At 38.7% G+C, this 25100-nt stretch overlaps 1 long non-coding RNA gene and 1 other non-coding gene across 2 annotated transcripts; both read right to left on the reverse strand.

Moving 5' to 3' along the window:
- Positions 1–8191: 8191 nt before the first annotated feature.
- On the reverse strand, positions 8192–23920 carry LOC133286559 (uncharacterized). Its single transcript, XR_009748145.1, has 3 exons — positions 23441–23920; positions 22070–22135; positions 8192–8419 (listed from the first exon to the last, which is right to left on the reverse strand). It is a non-coding gene; the product is annotated as an uncharacterized LOC133286559 (long non-coding RNA).
- LOC133286561 (small nucleolar RNA R71) lies at positions 19123–19229 on the reverse strand. The gene has a single exon (XR_009748147.1). It is a non-coding gene; the product is annotated as a small nucleolar RNA R71 (small nucleolar RNA).
- Positions 23921–25100: the final 1180 nt, after the last annotated feature.

Consider the following 25100-nt stretch of genomic DNA (forward strand, 5'->3'; position numbering starts at 1 on the left):
AAAAGTGTGTGAAAACCAAATTGCAGATCACCTGTACAGATTAGAACACACTGAAGTGGGACTACCAATCAAGGAAATGTTCCCGGATGAGCAATTGTTTGGCATCAATCACATAGAAGCAGGCGTCCCTTGGTTAACTTCCTTGCATTAGGGCTGGAACCTTACGAGGAAAACATAATGTAGAAGAAAAAATTCTTTCATGATTGCAGGAACTATCTCTGAGATGAACCACTGTTGTTCAAAATATGCGCAGATCAAATGATAAGGAGGTGCATCCCAGAAGAAGAACAGCCCCAAATCCTTCTACACTGCCATTTGTCCCTGTATAGAGGTCATCTAGGTGGAATCAGGACAGCCTCCAAGGTTCTTCAATCAGGTTTTTTCTGGCCCTCCCTCTTTAAAGATGCACTTCAATATGCAAAATATTGTGATAAATGTCAAAGGGAGGGTAACCTAACTAGACAAAATGAAATGCCCCTCAACCCAATTCTAGAAGTTGAATTATTTGATGTCTGGGGCATTGATTTCATGGGGCCTTTCCCTCCTTCTTGTGGGAACAAATTCATGTTAATGGATGTGGATTATGTAAGTAAGTGGGTAGAAGCAGTTTCTTTACCCACTAATGATGCTAAGGTGGTTATAAAATTTCTAAAGAAGAACATTTCAACCAGATATGGGACCCCACGTTGTCTCATCAGCGATGGTGGGAAACATTTCATCAACTGCCAACTCGAGAGGTTGTTGGAGAAATATGGAGTCAAACACAATGTTGCAACTCCATATCATCCACAAACCAGTGGTTTCATTGAAGTCTCTAACCGACAGGTTAAGAGGATTTTAGAGAAGGTAGTCAATCCTTCACGAAAAGACTGGTCTCTCAAGTTAGATGAAGCATTATGGGCTTACAGAACTGCATACAGAATAACCCAAGGATGTTCTCCATACAGAACACCCCTAGGATGTTCTCCATACAGATTGATATTTGGCAAAGCATGCCACCTTCCCCTCAAACTAGAACACAAGGCTTACTGGGCAGTCCATGCCCTCAATATGGATGAAAAGGCAGCAGGAGAAAAGATACTGCTATAACTTGAAGAGTTAAAAGAATTCAGAGGGAACACGTATGAAAATCATAAATTGTACAAGGAGAAGATGAAGAAGTGGCATGATAAAAGGATCATAAATAGAGATCTCAAAATTGGCCAGAAAGTGCTACTCTTCAACTCCAGACTCAGACTGTTCCCAGGAAAACTCAAATCAAGATGGACTGGGCCATATCAAATTGTAAATGATGCAGGAAATGGAGCTTTTGAGATCCAAGGCTCAGAACATGGTCGTTCCTTCAAAGTAAATGGGCACAGGTTGAAACTATACAATGATGAAACCTTCGATGAAAAAGAGGAAAGTATCCCTCTTTCTGAAACTACTTGAGAGGTAAGTACTATGTCTAGCTAAGGACATTAAACTAAGCGCTGACTGGGAGGCTACCCAGTGGATACATTTTCTCTCTGACAAAGAGCAAAGTTTTGGGGTGGTTACTCTTAACCACAAAGCTCCCAAAAAGGAGGGAACGTCTGATGTTCCACTCCAAAAAAAGTCCAAATAAGGTATGTTCCGTTCCAGGAACGTAGTTTTGGGGTGGTACCTGACCACACAACCCCAATTAAAAAAAAACCCTCCTAGTTATCTTAGCTTAGTTTATATTCAGTACTGTTTATTTTAATTTCTTTCCGTTCCCTCGTAAATATTCTTTTTGCAATGAAAAAGACATTTTGATCAAACTGTTTGGTACATGCATTTCAGTTATAGTATTAAGACTGCCCAATCTTTTTTTGACTAACCAACATACATGAAACACAAAGTCACTGACTAACCATGCTTGTTCTTTCTCTGAGTACTTGAAATAGAAAAAGTGCAGGGAATTTAATCCTCAAATTTTTGAAGGAAGCTGATCTGTGTGAACTCAACTTGGTAAGGAACGAAAAAAAGGCTAAACATTCACTTCTGAGAGCATTCCTAAGGTGTAACCACAATGAAACTTCTCAACTTGCCTTGATGCTATCAGTACTGTTGAAGAACAGATGAACTCCACTTCCAAGGATCAAACAGAACCACACGCTCACCTCCACTCCATCATACCCCTCATGGTCAACTAAAAAGGACAAGGAACAGACTCAAAAAGGAACTAAAAGGACAGAAGAAAGAAAAGCAAAGAAAAAGGGGAACAACCATTCAAAAGAATTCAGAAAATATCAGAAAACCTTCCTCCAAAGGAGGAAAAAGGTACAAGAAAAAGTGTTCCCTCAAAAAGAAAAGGTCCAAGTTCAAAGGCACAAAAGCAAACGTTCCTTGACCCCACAAGTCAGACCACCATTCTTCCACATTTCCATACACTCATCCATCAAAGAACCTTGGAAAGGAAGACAGCTGTGCTTCATAGGAAAGCAGCAGAAAGGAAAGTTCTGAAGAATCACATCCAGGAATGGACAGAGCAAACACCAACCCTGGAGTGACAGTGAGATAAAAGATCAGCAACCTTCACTTACCTGGGAACAGAATTTTCTTACTGTTTAACTATGGAGAATAGCTCAGTTTTTGAAAAGTTCATGATTACTCACTGGCTCAAGTTCCTTTCAGTTGAGCTATTCTTTGAAATTGGGTAGCCCAATACAATATTTCTGAGTTGATTGAGGACAACCAACAGTTTAGTTTTTGGGTGTTTGATGGGACGTAAATTCGTTCCCATCTAGGCCCATTTTGATGGCAAAATACCGCACGTTCCCTCATTTGATGCACATCCTCAGCATGAAAATATCTTGTTTTACACATTTGTGACAAAAACACAGTGGGGGAACGCATGGTAACACATTTAATGCACCTGCTCCACTCTAATGCCTCTGTACACTTTGTAGGTAACGTGGATTTAAAGTCTTCTAAAAGCAGAGGCGGTGCACCAACTGAGCAGCAGGAAACGTGAAAAGAAGAGAATCAAGAGTTCTCATTGGCTGAAAAAGAAAGCAAGGCATGGGAAGGACTGCAAACAACGGCTAATCATCACCAAATCCTGTTCCATCCAGCAATCTGTGCAATTTCCATACTCTGCTGCCACCATCCCGTCCCCTCATTCAAGCAACCAGCTCACAAGGATTTACAAGATTTCCACTCCTCTTCCATCTATAAATAAGACGACCCACACAAAAAAACATCATCGAATCTTGGAGGGTTTGAAGTCCAGAAGGAAGAGATCACCTAGTAGTAGTAGTTAGTAGCTTAGTTTTATTTTAAGTTGTAACTGTAGTCAATTGACAACCCATCTTCTCTTCTCTGTGTCAACCCTTAAGACTCCTCACGAGCATCAGACCATCTTTCTCCATTTTCTGTTTCTTTTGTAAACTGTCTTTTGAATTAATATAAGTGTTTTTCTCTTTGTTCCATTCGTTATCTTTTAACTGAATCTCGGGTCTATGGGATTTCAGTTTGGAATAATTTTATTTAAACTATCAGCCATGAGCTGAACTATCTGTGGAACAGATAAACTGTAAAACTCTTAAAGAACTGTTTTCGAAACTCTTGACTGAAGCTTTTTGGATTTCTTTGGCTAAGTAAGCTATATTCATTGTGTATCAATGGAAATTGAACACATACTAAGAAAGGAACTTCTTTAAGGAAGGGATTTCAGACAGCTTAGCCATTGGGGTAAGGTAGTGTCATGGCAAAAACACTACTGGTCACCTTAAGAATAAGGGGCCAACTCGTCCATTTTAAGGTTCTGTACTAAGTACCTGTTGGAGTCAAGGGAGCCATAGGAATATGAAAACTTGTGAGCCATCTAGTCCATGAGCTTTGGAATCAGAGTTGGCAGATAAGAAACTGGGACAAAGCCAAAAAGTGCTAGGTCTCGAGTAGAGAAAACAGTTATTTAAGAATGGAGCAGTGAATCTGTTCCTTCTATTAAACTGTTTTAAAACCACCATCCTATTGTCTCTTGATTATTGTTATTTCTGTTTTAGTAGTTTTTACTTTATTTAATATTGTATCTGTCAAACTCCAATGATTACTATCTCACCTTCTTTTAAGCAGGGAGGATCACATACATAACGCAGCGAGTAATTGTTTGCCATAAGATTGAACCTACTGTTCCTGAGGAACGTTGTTAAGACAATAGGGAATATTTGACCAGACAGTTCATTTACTAAATTTTCTTCTCATTTTCATTCTTTATAAAACAGTGTAAGACAATAATTAGGATTCTATCCTCGTGGGAACGATAATCTGGGCATTAATACTCCCTTTATTACTTGATGCGTGCACTTACGCACTTGGGTTGGAACTAAGGGAAAGAATCTGTGTTCTTTAAGAACAGAGAAACGTCCCCTAGCAGAACTTGTATTTTTCCACCATCAGCAAACCACCCAACAATGTTCTCTCCAAAACGATAGGGATAACAGAATATGAGACTGTAAAAATGACACAAGAAAGCTACCAGTACTTGAGTAAACTCCCCCCTAAACTCCAAGATCCAGGAAGTTTCACCATTCCTTGCATCATAGGAAACACATACCAAGGTAAAGCCTTGTGTGATTTGAGGGCAAGCATCAATCTCATGCCTCTGTCCATTTTTAAACAGTTGTCCACTGGACCAGCAAAACCGACCACGGTAACATTACAGATGGCAGATAGATCCATTGTCAAACCAGAAGGGAAGATTGAAGATCTACTAGTTAAAGTAGATAAATTCATCTTACCCGCAGATTTCATCATCTTGGATTACAAAGCTGACATTGACATTCCCATCATTCTGGGTAGACCGTTCCTAGAAACTGGCGGAGCGGTCATCAATGTACAAAAAGGGGAGCTAACCATGAAAGTTCATGATGATGAAATCAAATTCAATATCGTAAAAGCAATGAAGTTACAGGATGAAGATGAAGATTTAGAAGAATGTTCTGTAATCACTTTGTTAGATAACCAGTTCAGCAAAAAAATAAAAGAAGAAGAATCTGAGGAAGAAGAAAGTCCACAAAAAGAGGAGCAGAATTGCTATCTGTAAGAAAGGAAACCTGAACTACTGCTAAGAACTGAACAAGAAAAGAAACTCAAACGACCATCTTCAGAAGACTCTCCTAATATTGAACTAAAGCCTCTTCCCCAACACTTAAAGTATGCATACCTGGGAAACAATAACACCCTCCCTGTGATCATCTCCTCATTTCTCACCAAGGAACAAGAAGAATTGCTGATCAACAAGCTGAAGAAGTACCAAGGAGCTATCGGTTGGACCATAGCAAACCTCAAAGGTATCAGTCCTTCTTTTTTGTATGCATAAGATATTATTGGCTGATCCTAACAGTTTTTCAATAGAACACCAAAGGAGATTAAATCCTATAATGAAGGAAGTGGTAAGAAAGGAAGTCATCAAATGGCTAGATGCAGATATCATATATCCAATATCTGACAGCAGTTGGGTAAGTCCTGTCCAGTGCGTTCCCAAAAAGGGGGCATAACTGTGGAATTAAATGAGAAAAATGAGCTAATCCCCGTAAGGAAAGTTATAGGGTGGAGAATTTGCCAAGATTACAGAAAGCTCAATAATGCCACCAGAAAAGACCACTTCTCACTCCCTTTTACAGATCAGATGTTGGATCATCTAGCAGGTAAGGAATATTTTTGTTTCCTTGATGGTTATTCTGGGTATAACCAAATTGCTCTAGCACCAGAAGATCAACACAAGACCACCTTCACTTGCCCATACGAAAGGTTTGCTTTTAGAAGGATGCCTTTCGGGTTATGTAATGCACCAGCAACGTTCTAGAGGTGTATGTTCTCTATTTTTTCTGATTTGATACGTGAAGGAGTAGAGGTTTTCATGGATGACTTCTCGGTATTGGGAATGTCATGACCACTCTTAGATAACTTAGAAAAAGTCCTCCAAAGATGTCTCACCTTTAATCTGGTGCTTAACTGGGAAAAATGCCACTTCATGGTGAAAGAAGTAATCATCCTGGAACATAAAATTTCCAGAAAAGAACTAGAAGTGGATCAAGCCAAAGTAGAAGCAATAACAAAGATGCCACCACCGGTTAATATCAAAACTCTGAGATCATTTCTTGGGCATGCGGGTTTCTATAGAAGGTTCATTAAAGATTTTTCCAAGATAGCTAGACCTTTGTGCCACTTGTTAGTGAAAGATATAAAATTTGAGTTTAACTCTGATTGTCTGAAAGCTTTTGAAACCTTGAAAAACAAGCTTGTTACTACACCTGTCATCCAACCTCCGGACTGCAACGCACCCTTTGAATTAATGTGTGATTCGAGTGACCAAGCTATTGGGGTAGTTCTGGGCCAGAGGAAGGACAAACTCTTTCGTAGCATATACTATGCCATCAAAACTTTGAATGCAACTCAGGTGAACTATATAGTCACTGAAAAGGAACTGTTGGTTGTAGTATATGCCTGCAAAAAGTTCAGACCTTACATTTTAGGATCAAAAGTTACTGTTCATACTGACCATGCAGCTCTCAAGTATCTTTTTACCAAGAAAGAAGCAAAGCAAAGATTGATAAGATGGATCCTACTGCTGCAAGAATTTAATCTGGAGATCAAAGAAAGAAAAGGATGTGAAAACCAAATTGCAGATCACCTGTCCAGATTAGAACACATTGAAGTGGGACTACCAATCAAGGAAACGTTCCCTGACGAGCAATTATTTGTCATCAATCACACAGAAACAGACGTTCCTTGGTTTGCTGATATAGCCAACTTCCTGGCAGCAGGACTTGAACCATATGAAGCAAACAGGATACAGAAGAAGAAAATTTTTCATGATTGCAGGAACTATCTCTGGATGAACTATTATTATTCAAAAGATGCGCAGATCAGATGATAAGGAGATGTGTTCTAGAAGAGGAACAACCCCAAATCCTTCTACACTGCCATTCATCCCTATATAGAGGCTATCTGGGTGGAATAAGGACTGCATCCAAGGTTCTTCAATTAGGTTTTTACTGGCCTTCGCTTTTTAAAGACGCACTTCAATATGCTAAACAATGTGATAAATGTCAAAAGGATGGTAACTTAACCAAACAAAATGAAATGCCCCTTAATCCCATTTTAGAAGTTGAATTATTTGATGTTTGGGGCATTGATTTTATGGGACCTTTTCCTCTTTCTTGTGGGAACAAATTTATATTGATGGCTGGGTGGAAGCGGTTGCTTTACCCATTAATGATGCTAAGGTGGTTACAAAATTTCTAAAGAAAAACATTTTGACCATATATGGGACCCCTCGCTGCCTCATCAGCGATAGTGGGAAACACTTCATTAACCGCCAACTTGAGAGATTGTTGGAAAAATATGGAGTTAGACACAAAGTCGCGACCCCATATCATCCACAAACCAGTGGTCTCATTGAAGTCTCTAACCGGGAGGTTAAGAGAATTTCAGAGAAGGTAGTCAACCCTTCTCGGAAAGACTGGTCTCTCAAGTTAGATGAAGCATTATGGGCTTACAGAACTGCATACAGAACACCCTTAGGATGTTCCCCATACAGATTAATATTTGGCAAAGCATGCTACCTTCCCCTCGAACTACAACACAAAGCGTACTGGGCAGTTTATGCCCTCAACATGGATAAGAAGGCAGCGGGAGAAAAGAGACTGCTACAACTTGAAGAGTTAGAAGAATTCAGAGGGAACTCGTATGAGAATCATAAATTATACAAAGAAAAGATGAAGAAGTGGCACGATAAAAGGATCAGGAACAGAGATCTAAGAATTGGCCAGAAAGTGTTGCTCTTCAATTCCAGACTCAGACTGTTCCCAGGAAAACTCAAATCAAGATGGACTGGGCCATACCAGATTATAAATGATGCAGGGAATGGAGCTTTTGAGATTCAAGGATCTGAGCATGGTCTTCTTTGAAAGTTAATGGACACTGTAACACCCCGTATATATCCGGTAATGTTATCATACTATCGTATTAAGCTGCGCTTAATTAAAAATACAGAATATTTTTTTCTTTCCAATTATGATGTCATTATCATTACCAACTTGCTTATTAATCAATTAATAAAACATTGTCTGTATGTAATTGCAATAAAACAGCTAACTGAAATACCTCATAACATAGATAATATAAGTGTGTCTCTAGAAATCACGGAACTACCACAAGTAGGCCGGACCAACTAGCAGGATATACAACTCCAATCTAAAAGTACTAACAGAAAGTGTCATGGACAATCCCCATGCTCACTCAAATAAGGCAACAAGCCCAACATCAGTCTCAACAACAACATAATCATAAATAGCGGAAAACATAAACAGCATCCAAATCCAGTCATGCCAGCATATAAACAGTAATAATCCTCAACTAAGCTCTGGCCTCTCGCCGCCAGAGACATCAGCCCCCAAATTGCCTGAACCTGAAATAAGCATTCCCCAAACGTGGGGTGAGATCTCTAAACAAGAAATCTCAGTAAGGCAAGGGGTCCTCAAGGATCTTCCACCCCAAGCTCACTTACATGTGCAATATAAGTTTAAAAGCAGTTCATCAATATCATTTCTAAAACAGTGCAATGCAGCAGATAATCATGTCATGTGTGTCAATTCTATTCTACTGGCCAGAGAAATGCAGGATTTACATATGCCAAATACCCACACAAGTGTAAGACGCTACTTGCATCCACCCCGGATCACCGTCTTGTATGGCGCTACATACTCAGGTTTACCGTCAAGATGGAACAACACATGCATATTAAAAACCATTACACATAAAGCTCAACAGCATTTCAAATATTCAAAGCATGTAACACAGCATGCATACAACCATACCCCCATGGGACATGGTGGAACCACAAGATGGCTAAACCGAGGACACAAAAGCTTACCTTCTAAGCTAATATCCAAACCAAGAGTCCACACAGCTCAAGGCCCACAAACAGCACAATCACAATCTGCCCATACCATAATTACTCATCAACAATCATAGCTCAGATTACATTAAGTGATTAAGTCTTTCTTACTCATTTTAACTCATTACATGTTGTTTCTGCAGGAAGTATTCGAATACTCCACGAGTAGTATTCGAATACTCCAGCTCTCCAGAAAGTATTCCATTACTTTCACTTAAGTATTCGAATACTCGCCAGTATCCGAATACTTAACCCCCCAGTATACGAATACCTCAGTATCTGAATACTAAACTTTACTGTATTCGAATACTTTCCAGTATTCGAATACTTCTTCAAAGGTAACCGAATACTTTTCTTCCCAGAAAAGTATTCCAATACTCCAGCAAGAGTATTCGACTACCTGATGAACAAGTATTTGAATACTACCCGAAAGGTATTCGAATACTTCTTCAACATAATGCAGAAATTTGAGCTAACTTCTGCATAATCCCAAATTTAAGGGTCCAAACGCGATTGGGAGTCCAATGACTCCCTAAACAGATATAACACAACATGTTATGAACCCAGAAACACATTCTTTTTAATGGTTTAAGTTCCTTTTTTTAATAGATTAAACAAGCTTTAGGCCTCAAAATGATACTTAGGTGATCATGGCTCACCTCAAGAGCTCTAAACTTCGAAAATGAAGCAGAAATGAAACCTCCAATGCAACTCCAAGGTTCTGACTTCACAAGGCTACGAAAATACACTTCAAGCTAGATCTTTTGTGCCAAAAGGTGGCTTCTTGAAGCTCAAGAAGCCAAGAGCAAGCCCCACTCACACAAACTCAGACTATACAGCCCCAAACACCCTCAACCAACAGCAAGCATATCCTCAGAAATCCTTCACCACTCACCACCAAGGTTACCCCACACACACCCAAGTGTTTAAGTGGCAAAAACAAGGAGAAAGGTGACACATTTGGCTCACAAGAGGAAGGGAGATGAAGGTGGCAATGGGAGGCACAAGGCTGAAGAGAATTCAGAAAACTCCGTAGGCAGCCTCCAATATGGCCTAGGGTTTAGTGCCATTAAGTATATATAGGCGGTTAAGTCACTAACAAACAGTATTAGCTTTAATTGCTACGCTTAGCATTTTAACCCCAAACTTTGGATTCTTAACCTACTCAATTTTACAAGAATTTTCATATTTTTATTATATTTTTCCGAGCACCTTTCCGGTACGCGCTTTTCAAAGCCAGTACCGGTTTCTAGCACCATTTCTCATTATTTGGACTTGAAACTCGTTTTACAAGTCCTACATATTATTCTAGTAATTATCATGCACTTATTATAATTTTTCGGGATACTTTTTCGGTACACATTTATTCCGACTAGCAGAACCAGTATCTGCACATTTCTTCTGAAAAACGACTTTCAGCATTCTTACTCACTAATTATAATTATTAAAGCCTCATAATAATTATTAGGGTCAATTTATGGAATCATTTCCTAATTTTGCATAATTAATTAACTAAATTCCTTGATTAGCGGTGCGGGTTCTTACAGACACAGGTTGAAGGTATACACTGATGAAACCTTCAATGAAAAAGAGGAGAGTATCCTTCTTTCTGAGTTCACCTAAAAGGTAAGTATCATGTCTAGCTAAAGACATTAAACTAAGCGCTGACTGGGAGGCAACCCAGTGGATGCATTTGCTCTCTAACCAAGAGCAAAGTTTTGGGGTGGTTAACCTTAACCACATGACTCCCAAATGGAGGGAACGTCTGATGTTCAACTCCAAAGTCCAAATAGTATACGTTCCGTTCTAGGAACGTAGTTTTGGGATGGTTCACTAACCACACTATCCCAAATAAATAAATAAATAAAAAATCTTTTGTTCAAGCTGCTTGGTACATACATTTCAGTTATAGTATTATGGCTGTACAATTTTGAAGAGCCAATAAACATGAAACACAAAGTCAATGATTAATCATTTTTAATCTTTCTCTGAGTACTTGAAATAGGAAAAAGTGAAGAGAATTTAATCTTCAAATTTTTGAGGGATGCTGATCTGTGTGAGCTAAAGCTGGCAAGGAACGAAAAAGGCCAAACACTTACTTATGAGAGCGTTCCTGAGGTGTAACCACAATGAAACTTCTCACTTGCCTTGATGTTGTAAGTACTGCTGAAGAGCAGATGAATTTCACTACCAAGGATCAACCATACACCCACTCTCTTTCATTCAAACAAAACAAAACCATACACACACTTCTGTTCCATCCATAATCATCACCAGGTCAACCGAAAAGGGCAAGGAACAGATCCAAAAGGAGCAAAAAGGACAGAATAAGGAAAACAAAGAAAACGGGAACAACCATTCAAAAGAATTCAGAAAAAGATACCAGAAAACTTTCCTTCAAGGGAAGAAAAGGTACAAAAAGACAAGGTGTTCCCTCAAACAAGAAAAGTCCAGTTCAAAGTAGAAAAACGAACGTTCTTTGGCCCCATGATCATGACCACCATTCTTCCACACCTCCATAAACATTCCTCTCCAAAGATCCTTGGAAGGGAAGACATCTGCACTTTATAGCAAAGCAGCAGAAAAGCAAGTTCTGAAGAATCACATCCAGGAATGGACAGAGAAACACCAAACCCTGAGTGATAGTGAGACAGAAGATCAGCAACCTTCACTTACCTTGAAAAAAATTCTTTCTACTTTATACCTATGGAAAGTAGTTCATTTTTTAATAGATTATGATTGCTCACTAGCTCATGTTTTGATGTTGAGCTATTCTTTGAAATCGAGCAGCCTAAACCACTATTTCTGAGTTGTTTGAGGACAACCAACAATTTAGTTTTAGGGTGTTTGATGGGACGTAAATTCGTTCCCATCTAAGCCCATTTCGATGGCAAAATACCATCCGTTCCCTCAACTGATAAGCAACTTCATCATGAAAATCACTTGTTTTACATCTTTTTGACAAAAACATAGTGGGAGAACGAATGATGACGTAATCCTTTGGAAAACATATTAAAAGGGGAACGGGTTGAGAACATTTATTGCACCTGCTCCACTCATCCTCCAAGTAATCTCTAAAAGGATCCTCCAATCAAAAGGACCCTCTAAAAGGATCCTTCAATCAAAAGGATCCTCTAAAAGGACCTTCCAACTAAAAGGATCCTATAAAATGACCCTCCACCCAAAAGGATCCTCCAAGTAAAGGATCACCTAAAGGACCCTCCAAGTCAAAGGATCCTCCAAAAGGATCCTCCAGATAAAAGAACTTCCTTACAAGGATACTCCAATAACGAAAGGAAGCTAATAGAACTTCCTATGTACTCCACCGCGAGGCAAAAAAAGAAAAAGAGCTAATACAATGGCATCCAAGCTCCATCGCGATGCAGAAGCCGATGGGAAAAGTGATACTCCTGGTAGTATGAAGTACATACTAAGCCACATCGAACTTCAGAGCATGGAAAATAGATAGGTATGCAAAATACATTCATTACGAATTATGAACTATCTATATGCAGAATACAATTATGAAGTTCTCAAGCACCTGTACTAAGTACAAATCCTAGTTCCAAAAAGGAACATCTATATCCTCAGGGAAAACTTCGAGGAAAAGAAGAAGAATGAGGAGGGTAATACTCCTCAAAGGTTTTCAACTCCTGAGATAACCTCATATGATTGCACCATCGCGTCTTATGGTGATAAGGTACACTGAAAGTATTTTTTACAATATACTCTTCATCTAAAGAAGATATGGCTATTACCACTCTACAAAATGATACGCGCACGGTATACAGTCATAACACATCCTTCTAAACAAAAACATGATATAATCTAAAGTCATCGCGGCTTACATGATAGTACCATTGTCATTCTCAGAAAAAACCATCATTGTTTAAATTAAGTAGGGAATAATCCCCTTACAGACCGAGAAACCAAGAAAGGATTAAGAAAAAATCAAACTGTCTGGATAGACATATCTTGTGGACCCTCGGTTACTCCAACTGGGTCCCCACCATCAGTAGCTGGCCCTTGAGGAGTTGGCTCTTGTATGGATGCCACAATAGTCTCTGTATCCATGGCGCTGATTAACTCCACTAGAACTTCTTCATCTTTCTCATTCAGGGTCATTAACTGACCATCCTTCATGTAGTATAGATAATGGACATTATCCAGTATGGCCATTGGATTAAAGAGACGCACTTGCTTCATAATATTTGCATAGGTTACCTTAGCCTCCTTTTCAAATAAGTCTTGATATTTTGCAACTTCACTGGTGAATTGCGTTTTCTCTTCCTCCCAGGAATTCACATTTCCCTCCAACTCCAAGACGCGCTTGGTCAGATTGGTTTTTTCAGACTTCAGTTCTTTATTTTCCGATTTCAATTCTTTATTTGTTGCCTTCACTTCCTTCAGTTCCTGCCTCATCATCGCCATCTCATCCTCAGCCTTCTTCAATTTCTCTTCAAAATCTGTGCGTTGCAGGAAAAGTTCCCTCTTCAGGTCCACAATACGCTCCTTTAAGTAATCCACAGTACCTGCTATCAAGAATATATTATCTCCAGACGATCAGTAATACATTTTACGCATAGGAAGTTTGTATACCGCTTAGCAGGCACACACATGATAAATTGATTCGCGATACTCAGCTTTGAAGAAGTCGCCAACCACTTTTCTTTGGGAAGATCTTCAATCTGCGGGCCTACTTCCCTGCCTTTCGCGTACATATCCTTATCAAATCCCCAGCCCTCCCCGAAGTATATCAGCTCCGGGAACCCCACGTTCACATCACCAAACTTCCTCTTCTAACCCCTTGGGAAGTCTTCTCCTTCTTTCCCTTCAGAAGTTGGGATGTCGACAGTTGGGGGAGTTGACGCCTTCAATCGCGCGGCAGGATCCTTGCTGCTCTCAGCACCAGAGGCAGTGGCAGACAGGGTGGTAACATTGGGCATCGATGGGCCGGCATCGGTAACACCTCGCCTGGCCGCTATCTTCTGCAATCTACTCAAAGAAGCTGCCATTGAACTATCTGTAAACAATTGACACACAGTTCTTTGTCAAGTTCCTTATGTCAATATCAACAAACAAATCAAGATGGCAGTTTCCCAAAAAGGTTCGAATATCATCATCAATATATTCATTCAAAATTGTATAAGTGCTAAGATAGCCCGTATCTGAAGCCTCACGTGTGATATTGCTTAGCATGGTCACAGTATGCTCTTCCAGATCACATAAATCATCAAAATTGTAAACCAAATTTGCACCTTCTAGCGGATGCTCAGTCCAATACAAAGGGAAGATATGAGTGTTATCCTCTCCTAAGAAAAAAGGGATGGAACCCTCGGCAGGACAGATTTTAAAGAATTCTGTTGCCCAATTATTGATTTTTCTGCAGTAAGACTCACAAAACTGTTAGTATATAGGTGTCCTAGAGACAATCTGTTTTATCAGATGAACACCTTTTTCTATTTGGTATTTCATGATTAATAAATTTGAGCAAACTTTATCTTTATCATATTTATGTCTAGCCAATATTTTATTGTAAATATGCGTTTAAAGATAAAGACCCTAGGAATAGAACAGGTGTTCACTCGAGGATCTATGATAGTGATCATGATCATGAGGACTCGAGGACACTGAATGTCTATTACCTAAAATCTGTTCCTGGTCTTGAATCACCAAGAAAGGGTATTGGTGATCTCAATAAGACTAGTATGATGTCATCTACTTGTATGGAGATACAAGGTAAGGACCTCATGGAATGCAGGCATGCTGATGCCTTAGCTGATGTCGTGGGTGGATCTGTTGAAGAACAGCTAGCACTGAACTGACCCGCTTAGAGACTCCACAAGGATTCATTATAGAGAGTATCATTGGATTTGTAAAGTCTCTGAACGTTTGGTAGTGCGGATCGTGCTAGACTTCAGGATGTCATCAAATATTATGTCCTAGAGTTATACTTTGACTGTACAACTCTATCCGCCTAAAAAATGGGGAGAACAGTGTACTCTTGGGTATAACTCGAATACATGAGTATAGATGGACATGCCGAAAGGACTCACAATCTCCTATAAGGGATTAATCATTCACAAAGACCGGTAGGGCTGAGATGACTTCTAGTTGACTCGGGAATCTATGCATAGTAAGAGATCATGAAGAGTCATGATCTGTCTTAGAGTCAATAGAAGAAGATTCCTAATTCCTGTGAAATATTATATTTAGTCAATAAAGAGAGATGATACTTTATCCTTGCTCTCGACTAAAGGTGAATGGCGATGTGAGGGATAATGCTGGCACGGTATCCAAATCAGAAAGGTAGATCACTTGATCAACTCAATTAGTTCTGGGGCTACAGAGCATTGCTAGTGTATCATGTAGTCATTAAATGGATTGGGCCTTTTAAATGAGTTTAAATGGTTCAAGTTTATTTATGTCAGTAACTAATTGGGCCTAATGGGTCACACAGAAAGGTTATTCCTTATTGCAAGTTATAGCAAGTTTGGACCAATAGTGACTTATTGGGCTTTGTCAAGACTATGAGTTAAGTTGGGTTGGAGTAGGAACTCCAAGCCCACTTGAACCATGCGCCCTTTTGGGGCATTAGTGGTGAAAGAGTTTTCTCCACTAATGGGCCCAAATATGATGATAGGCCAAAGAGGCCTTGGGATAATAATAATAATAATCTTGTTGCACCATCACCTAACCTCAAGACACCATTATAGTCTTGAGAAAAATAATAATAATCCAAACACTTGGTAGACTCTTCCTTGCATGCGCCTAGCCAGCCACCGAGGATAAGGAGGGATCAAGGAGAAAGAGTTCTCGCTAGCAAGAAGGAGATAACCGTGTGGATCACCATTGGAGGGCGTCATCCTTTTGCGCCTACAAGTGAAATGGTAATTATGAAACCCTATCGTTTCAATGTAAAGTATTCATACATGGGGTGTATAGATGGTCTATGCTTCCGCTGCGAATTTTTTTTGTTTTCCACCCATGTATGCGCACCATAGTATGACTATGGTGCAGTCTTTCGAACCTTCAAGTGGTATCAGAGCCGGGTTCGTTGCTGCAAACGAATGGGGTTAGAAATCTGATATCGGATTTTCAAAAATTGTTTTTGAAATCTTCAATTTTCGAACAAGATTATTAAAAATTTATTCTTTATGAAAGAACTAATTTTTTGTGATTATGTGAAAGAGACATCATTTTGTGGAGACAAAGTGGCGGCCAAGAGAGTCTTGGGGCTAAGGATGGGTTTTAAATCTAGTTGGACTAGAATTGTCAAAAACCATGATGTTGATGACACCATCATAGCCGCGGCCTACACGGCAGCCGCATCACAATTTTTGATTTTAAGAATCTTGATCGTGCTTTGAAGATGAATTCGATAATGCTTTGCAATTGTTTTGTATGCCTCTAACTTTCTTGTATGTACTTTGATAATTGGATGGTCATGGAGCTTTGACTGTTTGATTTTATATTTTTTAATTATTTTGGTTAAACGGGATTGTTCTGCCCCGATTTAAAATTCTGCATTTTTAAATTTTATATAATTTTGGATGTAAATTTTAAATCGAAAAGGGATGTAAGTCCATGGAGCACAATGATGTTTCGGCCAAAGAAGATGATCCAAGGATTGAAGATACTTTGGATTGAAAAACGGAAGGCATCATGATCATCCACTTGCGTTTAAATTTCAAATTTATGATTTTTGAAATTATGCATGTGTGGATGTATATTATAGAAATTCGAATTTTCAAAATAACTTAAAATTTAAATTTTAAATTTCTAAGGTTTAAAATTGTTATTCGGAATTATGAATTCCGTTTATTTTGGAAATTAAAATTTGAATTTTAAAATTTTTAATTTTTGAATTTACGACTAGTATGTATGCTTATAGTAATCGCGATCATTCCTCGACTAGTATGCATGTTAAAACAAGCCGTTTAAAAGGAAGAACTATATGATAGTTATTATAATATGCATGCAAGATAAAGAAAAGGAATAACTAATAATGAGACTAAAATGAACCCTCAAATAAAATTATCTAGCATTTTATGATTGCCTCCTGATGAACCCTTAGTTCATCATGGTTTTTAGTAGGAATTAGGATCAAATTGTGTGATTAAATGATGAAAAACAAGGTTAATGTCCTAAGATGTCCTCAATTACAAGTTCAAGAGCTTTATTGGAAATTTGTATGATTCTTGTAGGAAAAGCAAGCTTGAAAGACAACTAGAGAAGGAAGAAGATTCTGGAGCTCAAGAGGAGAAAAATTGCCTAAGTGTTGAGCGCTAAAACGTCCACACTGAGCGTTTTAGCGCCCTGTTACAGGAAGAGGCCAAAACTTGCTGGTGATGAGCGCTAAAACGTCCACACAGAGCGTTTTAGCGCGCTGCTACACTAAGAAGATGGAAAATTGCTGGTCTTGGATGCTAAAACGGCCTGCAATATGCGTTTTAACGCCCTAAAGTGGAAAAAGATTCTGGTCTTCACCGCTAAAACGTCCAAATCAAACGTTTTAGCGTTGGAGTCAGTTAAAGTTAGTTGAGCATTCACCAAGTTTGGACGCTAAAACGGTCATTCCTTAACGTTTTAGCGTTGAAATCAGTTAAAAGCAGTTGAGCATACGTAAAGCATGGACGCTAAAACGGCCACTTATGGACGTTTTAGCGCCCACATCAGTTTTCTGTTTTTAATTGTAACACTATATAAGGCAAAGCCTTGACACTTAGAGGAGAATCTTGGGGGATCTGAACTCTCTCTCTCTCTTAAACTTAGTCTGACTTCTCTCTAAATTCTTTTAGTTTCTGTATTAGGATTTCCTTGTAATAGTTTGGAGATCGAAGACTTTCAACATGGAAATGAAGTTTGCTTCTTCTTCTCTTATTTATTCCTTAGTCATGTCTGAGTAGAGTCTTTGTAGTCTGAATGCAATGGAACTCCATGATAATATTATGTTGATTTGATTAATATGATGAAGTATTTTTCATGTGCTGATTTGAGATTTTCTGAGTTAATTATTTCTATCAATGAAGTAGTATAGAATAGGGATGTTTATATGACTTCTGTATTTGATAATCTCAACATCAGAATTCTAGTACTCAAGGGATTGATGCTAGAGTTCTGATGTAATCTTAAAACCTTAGTATTTCATGCATGTATTAAGAAAGAAATCACCAAGGGATTGGGGTTTCTGATTAATGTTTCTATCAGGGTAGTAAGGGATTACATCTTGATGATAAGTAAAAGGTTGATTAACACCACATGGAAAGGAATTCATCATATGATCAATTCTTATATGGTTTATCATGGAGGAAAGTTGTTTTCTGACTACTTGTTGTTTTTATTAATTCCTAATCCATATTTACTTGTGTCAATTTACTCAAAATCAATTTTCTGGTGACAAATTATTCATGATTTTTACAAACTCTTATTTGATTCAAATTAGTTTTCTATGGTATATTGGTGTTTGAACAAAATTCCTCGTGGGAATGATCTTACTCATCATTTTATTACTTGTACGACTAGTGCACTTGCTAGATCCGCAACAAGTTTTTGGCGCCGTTGCCGGGGAATTTATTTTTCAACACTAACTGATACTATAGAATTCTGAGATTGAATCCTTTTATTTTCAGTATTTTAGTTTATGTTAAATTTCTGGTCAATTTTGATTCTGGTACATGCGAGGTACACTTGATCCAAATTTGTTGTTATATGATCCAGAATTAGAAAGGACATTGAGGAAGCACAAAAGGGCAGCCAGGCAAAGGAGACAGTTGCAAGAAATTGGTGAATCAAGTACGGTTAATCAGGAAGATATAATGGCAGAGAATCACAGACCACCACCACCACAGAGGACACTGGGAGAGTACATGACTGCTGCAGTGGTTCCTCCAATTGGGAGTGTTGTGCGCCCAACAGTGGAGCCCAACAACTTTGAATTGAAGCCTGCTTTGATACATTTGGTGCAGAAGGATCAGTTTGCTGGAACCAGTGCGGAGGACCCTTACTTGCACATAGAGAACTTCCTATTGTTAAGTGATACTGTGAAGATAAACGGTGTCACAAGAGATGCAATTCTGTTGAGACTATTCACTCATTCACTGACGGATGATGCAAGGAGATGGCTGCAATCATTGCCACAAGGAAGTATAACAACTTGGGATGATTTGCAAACCAAGTTCTTGCAAAGGTTTTTCTCAGCATCCAAGAGGGCCAAGTTGAAGGATGAAATTACAAGCTTTAAGCAGAAAGAGTCAGAATCTATTTATGAGGCTTGGGAGAGATTCAAGACTTTGTTGAGGAAATGTCCACAGCATGGAATTGAGGCATGGCAACAAGCAGCAATCTTCCTGCAAGGAATGACCACTAACACTAGAACCTTGGTGCATGCCACTGCTGGTGGATCATTGACTACCAAGACCCCTCAAGAAGCTTTAGATATCTTTGAGTCATTAGCATCTCAAGAATTTGATAATGCTCCAGTGGCTGACAGAAGGACAGGAATTATCAGGTTGGATGGGTATGATGCTTTGTTGGCAAGGAATGATCAACTGATGCAGACACAGAGACAACAGCAGCAACAATTAGATACCCTTATTAAGCAACTCTCTTCACAAAAGGTAGCTTCTGTGGAAACAAAGAGGGTATGTGCTATCTGTGGTAAGGGCCATGTGACAGAGGAGTGTGATTATGGGGGATCATCAAAACAAGCAGAGGTGAATGGAGTGTGGTATGATCAGAATAATCAAAGGAACTACAACAATCAGGGAAAGAATGTTTATATGCCACCATGGAAAAACAAGAATCAACACCCAGGATTCAGCTATAGTTCCAACCACCAATTGAATCCACCATTACATCCTCCACCACCACATATGAAGGAGCAGTCAAGTGATCCTGCTGCATGGGAGAAAGCGTTTGCTCAGTTATCTAAGACAATTCAAGATTATATTTAGGGTTCTACTTCATTCAGGGAAGAGACAACTGCATTCATGCAGGAGACCAGAACTTCTTTCAGAAATCCGGAAGCATCAATCAGAAATTTGGAGACCCAGATTGGTCAATTATCAAGACAGGTATCAGAGAGTCCACAAGGGAAATTTCCAAGTGATACACTGGTGAATCCTAAGGAGCACTGTAAAGCAATTATGACAAGAAGTGGGTTGGTACTTCAACCAGGGAAAAAGAAGGTGGAAAATAAAAAGAATGAAGAAGAGGTTGTGGTTGAAGATGTAGTCTCTGATGATGAAGGAGAGAAAATGAGAAATGAGAAAAGTGAGAAGGAAGTAGTTGTTAGAGATGTTATAGTTGGAGTTGACAAAGAAGAGGAAGGGAAGGACAATAAGAATGAAGGAGAGGTAGAAGTTGGTAAAAATGCTTCCCCACAAAAGATGATGAAGTGGGAAAAGAAGAAGATGGCTAACAAGAAAGAACAGCCAGTTAGTTTATCTCCCTATGCTAAAGTTCCTTACCCTCAGAGGTTGAAGAAAGAGATTCAGAAGCAGCACTATGCAAGATTTCTGGATATCTTCAAAAATTTACAAATTAACATACCATTTTCTGAAGCACTGGAAAATATGCCTCACTATGCAAAATTCAAGAAGGATTTTCTTACTAAGAAGAGGAAATTAACTGATGGTGAGACAGTGGCCCTAACAGCAGAGTGTAGTGCCCTAATCCAGAAGAAGCTTCCAACAAAAATGAAAGATCCAGGAAGCTTCAGTATCTCTATTGCTATAGGAGATGTGGAGGTGGGAAAGGCATTGTGTGATTTGGGAGCCAGTATAAACTTGATGCCGTTGACAGTATGTAGAGCTTTGGGAATTAACACTTTAAAGGAGACCAATCTTATTCTGCATCTTGCAGATAGATCTATCAAGAGGCCTGAAGGTGTGGTTGAAGATGTCTTAAAACTAAAGAGGGGATCTGGTTAATTACAAAAATCAAAGTACACAAAATTTCTTAAACTTATTAAAAACATAAATTTCCTGATAGACCTTGCTGTCTTTAAAAATTCGTAAAAAATCCAGTCCAACGATTCCAAAATATATTCTTTGTAATCTGGAAACTAGACCTCTGGGGCTTCACGTTCATATAAAATAATAGTGATTTGGAGTTCGTTTGCCCCTCGAAACATAACTCGCAAAATAATTGAGAAAATAGTGGAAATATCACAAATGTCCTGGCTGGTAAAATTCATAATAAATCGATCCTTCAGAATTTCCTTGCAAGGTTTATATATAATGAAACTAGACACTTGTGGCTACGCGTGCATATAAATTATAAGAAAATCGGAAGTCCGTAGCCCCAGTACGACAACTTACAAAGTGCTCGCAAAGACTTTTCAAAACTCAGCATTTAGATAACATGTCAAAATCCTTTTCGCAAACGTTTCAACATTTGTTTCCAAAATACTTGCTGGTCATAAAATTGTAATGCAATAATAAAATCATAGTTCACAGTAATAAAAGCTTCTCAATTTCATACAGTCATCCAAAAAATATCACATCAATAGCAGCATGCCCAAACAGTAGAAGCCAACAGCAAATATCCAAGTCCTCAAAAGCTTTTACGTCCTCTTGCCATTTTGTAAAAATAGCAGCCCCAAAGGGGTGAGAGAAAATCCCAGTAGTGTGGCAACAAAACCATAATGCAACAATATTAACTAGGCACAAAATCATAAATAGTCACTTCAAACATTTAATCCTTTTCATCATATATCATAACGCGTATATAACACCCTTTTTCCTTTACGCTCATAGCACCATCGTGCGCGTAGCATCACAGTGGGTATTCCTAATGGCTCCCATGAAGGTGAATCCCACTGTGGAACCTATGCGGACTGAAGCCAAGTGTCCCCTCTCCTGGTACCAGGCATGCCTATATGATGCATGCTCAGTCACATGTCCTCAATACATATATATATATATATATATATATATATATAAGATGTCATGAATCAAGTATACATGCCATGTTATGCAATCGCACCAAACAGAAAAATGTATTATGATGTAAAATGCATGCATATATCATATCATTCTTTCATATTCTTACCATTGGCTCATCATCATCATAACATACATAGAACAAATGTGAGCAACACATCACAATTCCATACACTAGCCAATAGTCACATTAGGTAATACCGCCTACACATACCTCAAGTCTTTAACATTCTCTTTTCAAACATCACCAATCAGCCCTCACAATTAGAGTTTAGCACACCTAACAAACATATGTACCAAGTCAGAATTTATCACAAGTATTTCCTATACATGCCTAGCTTTCCCATTCTCCCAAGACCTTGATTTGTGATCAGTTCCCAGGTCTGTATACTAAGCGAATTTTCTGCCATTATATTAATTTAATTATTTTAACCTTGAGCTTATTTCTACCAATAAATAATAAGTAACATAATTTAATATCTTTCATGCATGTAGGTTCGGTTTCATGCTTTCTACCTCAATTATATTTCTACCTTAAGTTGTCCTACCAATTGTTGTCAAATAACAAAATATTTCAATTACCTATACATGCATATTCGGATTTGACCAACAATTAGAGCGCTATTATCACTCACATGTTAATTCATATAAGGTGTAAGGTGCGCAAAAGGGCTTAAAGCACACTGCCTATGTAGACCGTTAACAAAATTCAAAGATTCTAACTGAGTTATCATACTTCCAGATCGATAGCTTGCTGCCCTTAATTTATTCTAGAAATTTCTCTTAATTGACATCATCTCAAGGTCTATAGGTATACTGATTCGATTTCTAAGCCCTTAAATAGGTGCTCACTCTTTTTCCTACACCACTTCTAATCACGTCATTTAGGCATGAAGAAAAGAAAAAAAATAAATTCTACATGCTGTCTCCAAAACTTTAACACTTGCAAACACTTAATTAATCTTCCCAATTCACGATACACTCCATAAAGAATTAATGAAAGCCATTTCTAGACTCCTAAGACAGTTTAAACAAAACAGAATAAGGCCAAAGGAATTTCTAAAATAATACATCTGCTTAACAACCAAAGAAGACCGAACACCTAAGGGAAATTAAAGTTGGATATGTGACTCATTCTTACATGCAGGCTCACGGTTCTCCAGCTGTCCAAAGGCAGAAACAGATAATAACATGACACAAGATGCTTCTCTTAATTTACATGCAAAGGCAGATCAAAAAGAATAGCATAGAAGGGACAAAATTACATTCTTGTTTTCTTTAATTGTTCTCACTGAATTCAAAATATACAGGGCTGTATATTTTATAAAAAGAACGGTCCAACAATTTACGTTGCTACCTCACCAATTTCAGCTTTAGATTTAAATATATCTACACCTCAATTCCAAGGGTGGTTCAGAGAGCAGAAATCAAAACCAGAGAAATCACTAAAATAAATTATTCCCTTAATTAACATGGTAGGATCGAATGGCAGGGAGAAGGGTATAAAATTTCAAGAGCTAATTTCCTTAAACTGTACATGCAAGTCGAGCAGTGGGTTGGGGAGAAACTTGTGTTAGAGTTTTACCTTCTTTCAAGTCTCCAATAATTAGTTACACGGACGGAGTACCTCAACCTCACTCTCCAATCACAACCAACCGCATGCAAGAGGTAGAGCGACTCACTCAAGGCAGTGCCATGTACAAGAAAATGGAGAGCCTAATCAGAAACCGGTCCAAGGAGAAAAAGAGCAAGAATGGCCAATGAGTATCACCAAAATACCTTACCTCTCTAAGGTTGATCTACGGTTGAACGGTGAAGGAGAGTAAGGAATGGAAACTTATGGTCCGCATCTCCCTGCTTGTTGTCACGCGGTCGAGCGAGAAAAAAGAATGAGAACAACATTTTAGAAGTTTGGTTGTCTCCCTATGTAGCCTCACGGATTGGAGGAGAGAATGAAGAGAACATGCAAGCTAAACAGCTTGAAGCCTGACCGAATCATGGAGCAAGGAATTAAATGTCCAAATGTCCCCCTTTGTGTGTAGGGTGGCGGACATGTATAGAGGGAAGATGGGATAGAATGGAGTGTGTGGAGAATTTGATTTCTTGTTCAAGAGCAACCTTTTGAGCCGTGACATATCAAGAAAGGTTCATGTATTTCCTTAGCTTAGGTGTCGCGCATGCAAGAAGAGAGAGGAGATTTGTGTGACACATACTACACATGCATTGGCTGATTCGGTTTTGGATAAGGTAGCAAGAAAAACTTAGAATTTCCTACCCATCCTAGGCGCACATGCAGAGAGAGGAAACAAGGATGGGGCTCTTGCCATGTGGTGATTGCTATCCAATCAATGGCTGCCAAGGTAAGGTTCTTAGGATGAGATAAAGGTGAATACAATATTGGGCTGAATCAAGGCACTTCTAAAAGCTCTAAGGCTTCGGCCAACCAAGGATTGGGAGTCAAAAATGTACAAGCCCAAAATGTTGCTAACTTATGTACTTACCAATAAAATATAAACTCCCAAGACTTTTAATTAAAGTTTCACATGCCTAGAAATAATTCCTCTCTTATCATGACGAATCAATCAATTCCCTTCTTAAATTAATTCCACTCTACGAAAGAATAACTATATAATCCACTAACAACACATATATTAACACATAATTCGAATTCCAATCATGCAACCACATTTCTCATAGTACCTTGTATTTATCTTAATTTTGTGGGATGTTACAGGGCTCTGAATGGATGGATGCAAGAGGGAAAACAAAATTTTTCTTTGCGGAATATACATGCACATCAAGATCATGCTTTAGGAAAGCATGATGTTACCTTGTTCGTGAAATCACCAGATGATCAAGGCAGGTCTGAAGGGTTCAGACCCTCTAACGTTGATCCACACCACCCACTCGTCTAGGTGCAAGAACTCCTTCTTGTGAAGCCACCGGATGATCACCACAAAGAGGCTTGGTAGGCGCTCTATGTATGAAGATGGAGGCTAGGTGAAAGTGTTTGAAAGAGTGAAGCTCTCAATGTGAAAGCTTCACAAGTGGCGCAGGAGAGAAGAGAGAATAGGCTAGGCTTTTCAGAAAAAACCCTTGGAGGAACAATTGACCACTTAGGCGCATAAGAGGAGAGTATTTAAAATAAAATATCAATCAGATTTTTCTCCCGAAAATCTGATCATTAGGCGCCATATTGGAGAGAGAGAAGTGGAGCTGTTTAATTTCAAAAATTGCTAACAGGC

This window comes from Gastrolobium bilobum, unplaced genomic scaffold (assembly GCF_033153095.1).
Source record: "Gastrolobium bilobum isolate Gb01-03AN ecotype WA unplaced genomic scaffold, APGP_CSIRO_Gbil_v1 utg11024, whole genome shotgun sequence".
Taxonomy (NCBI): Eukaryota; Viridiplantae; Streptophyta; class Magnoliopsida; order Fabales; family Fabaceae; genus Gastrolobium; species Gastrolobium bilobum.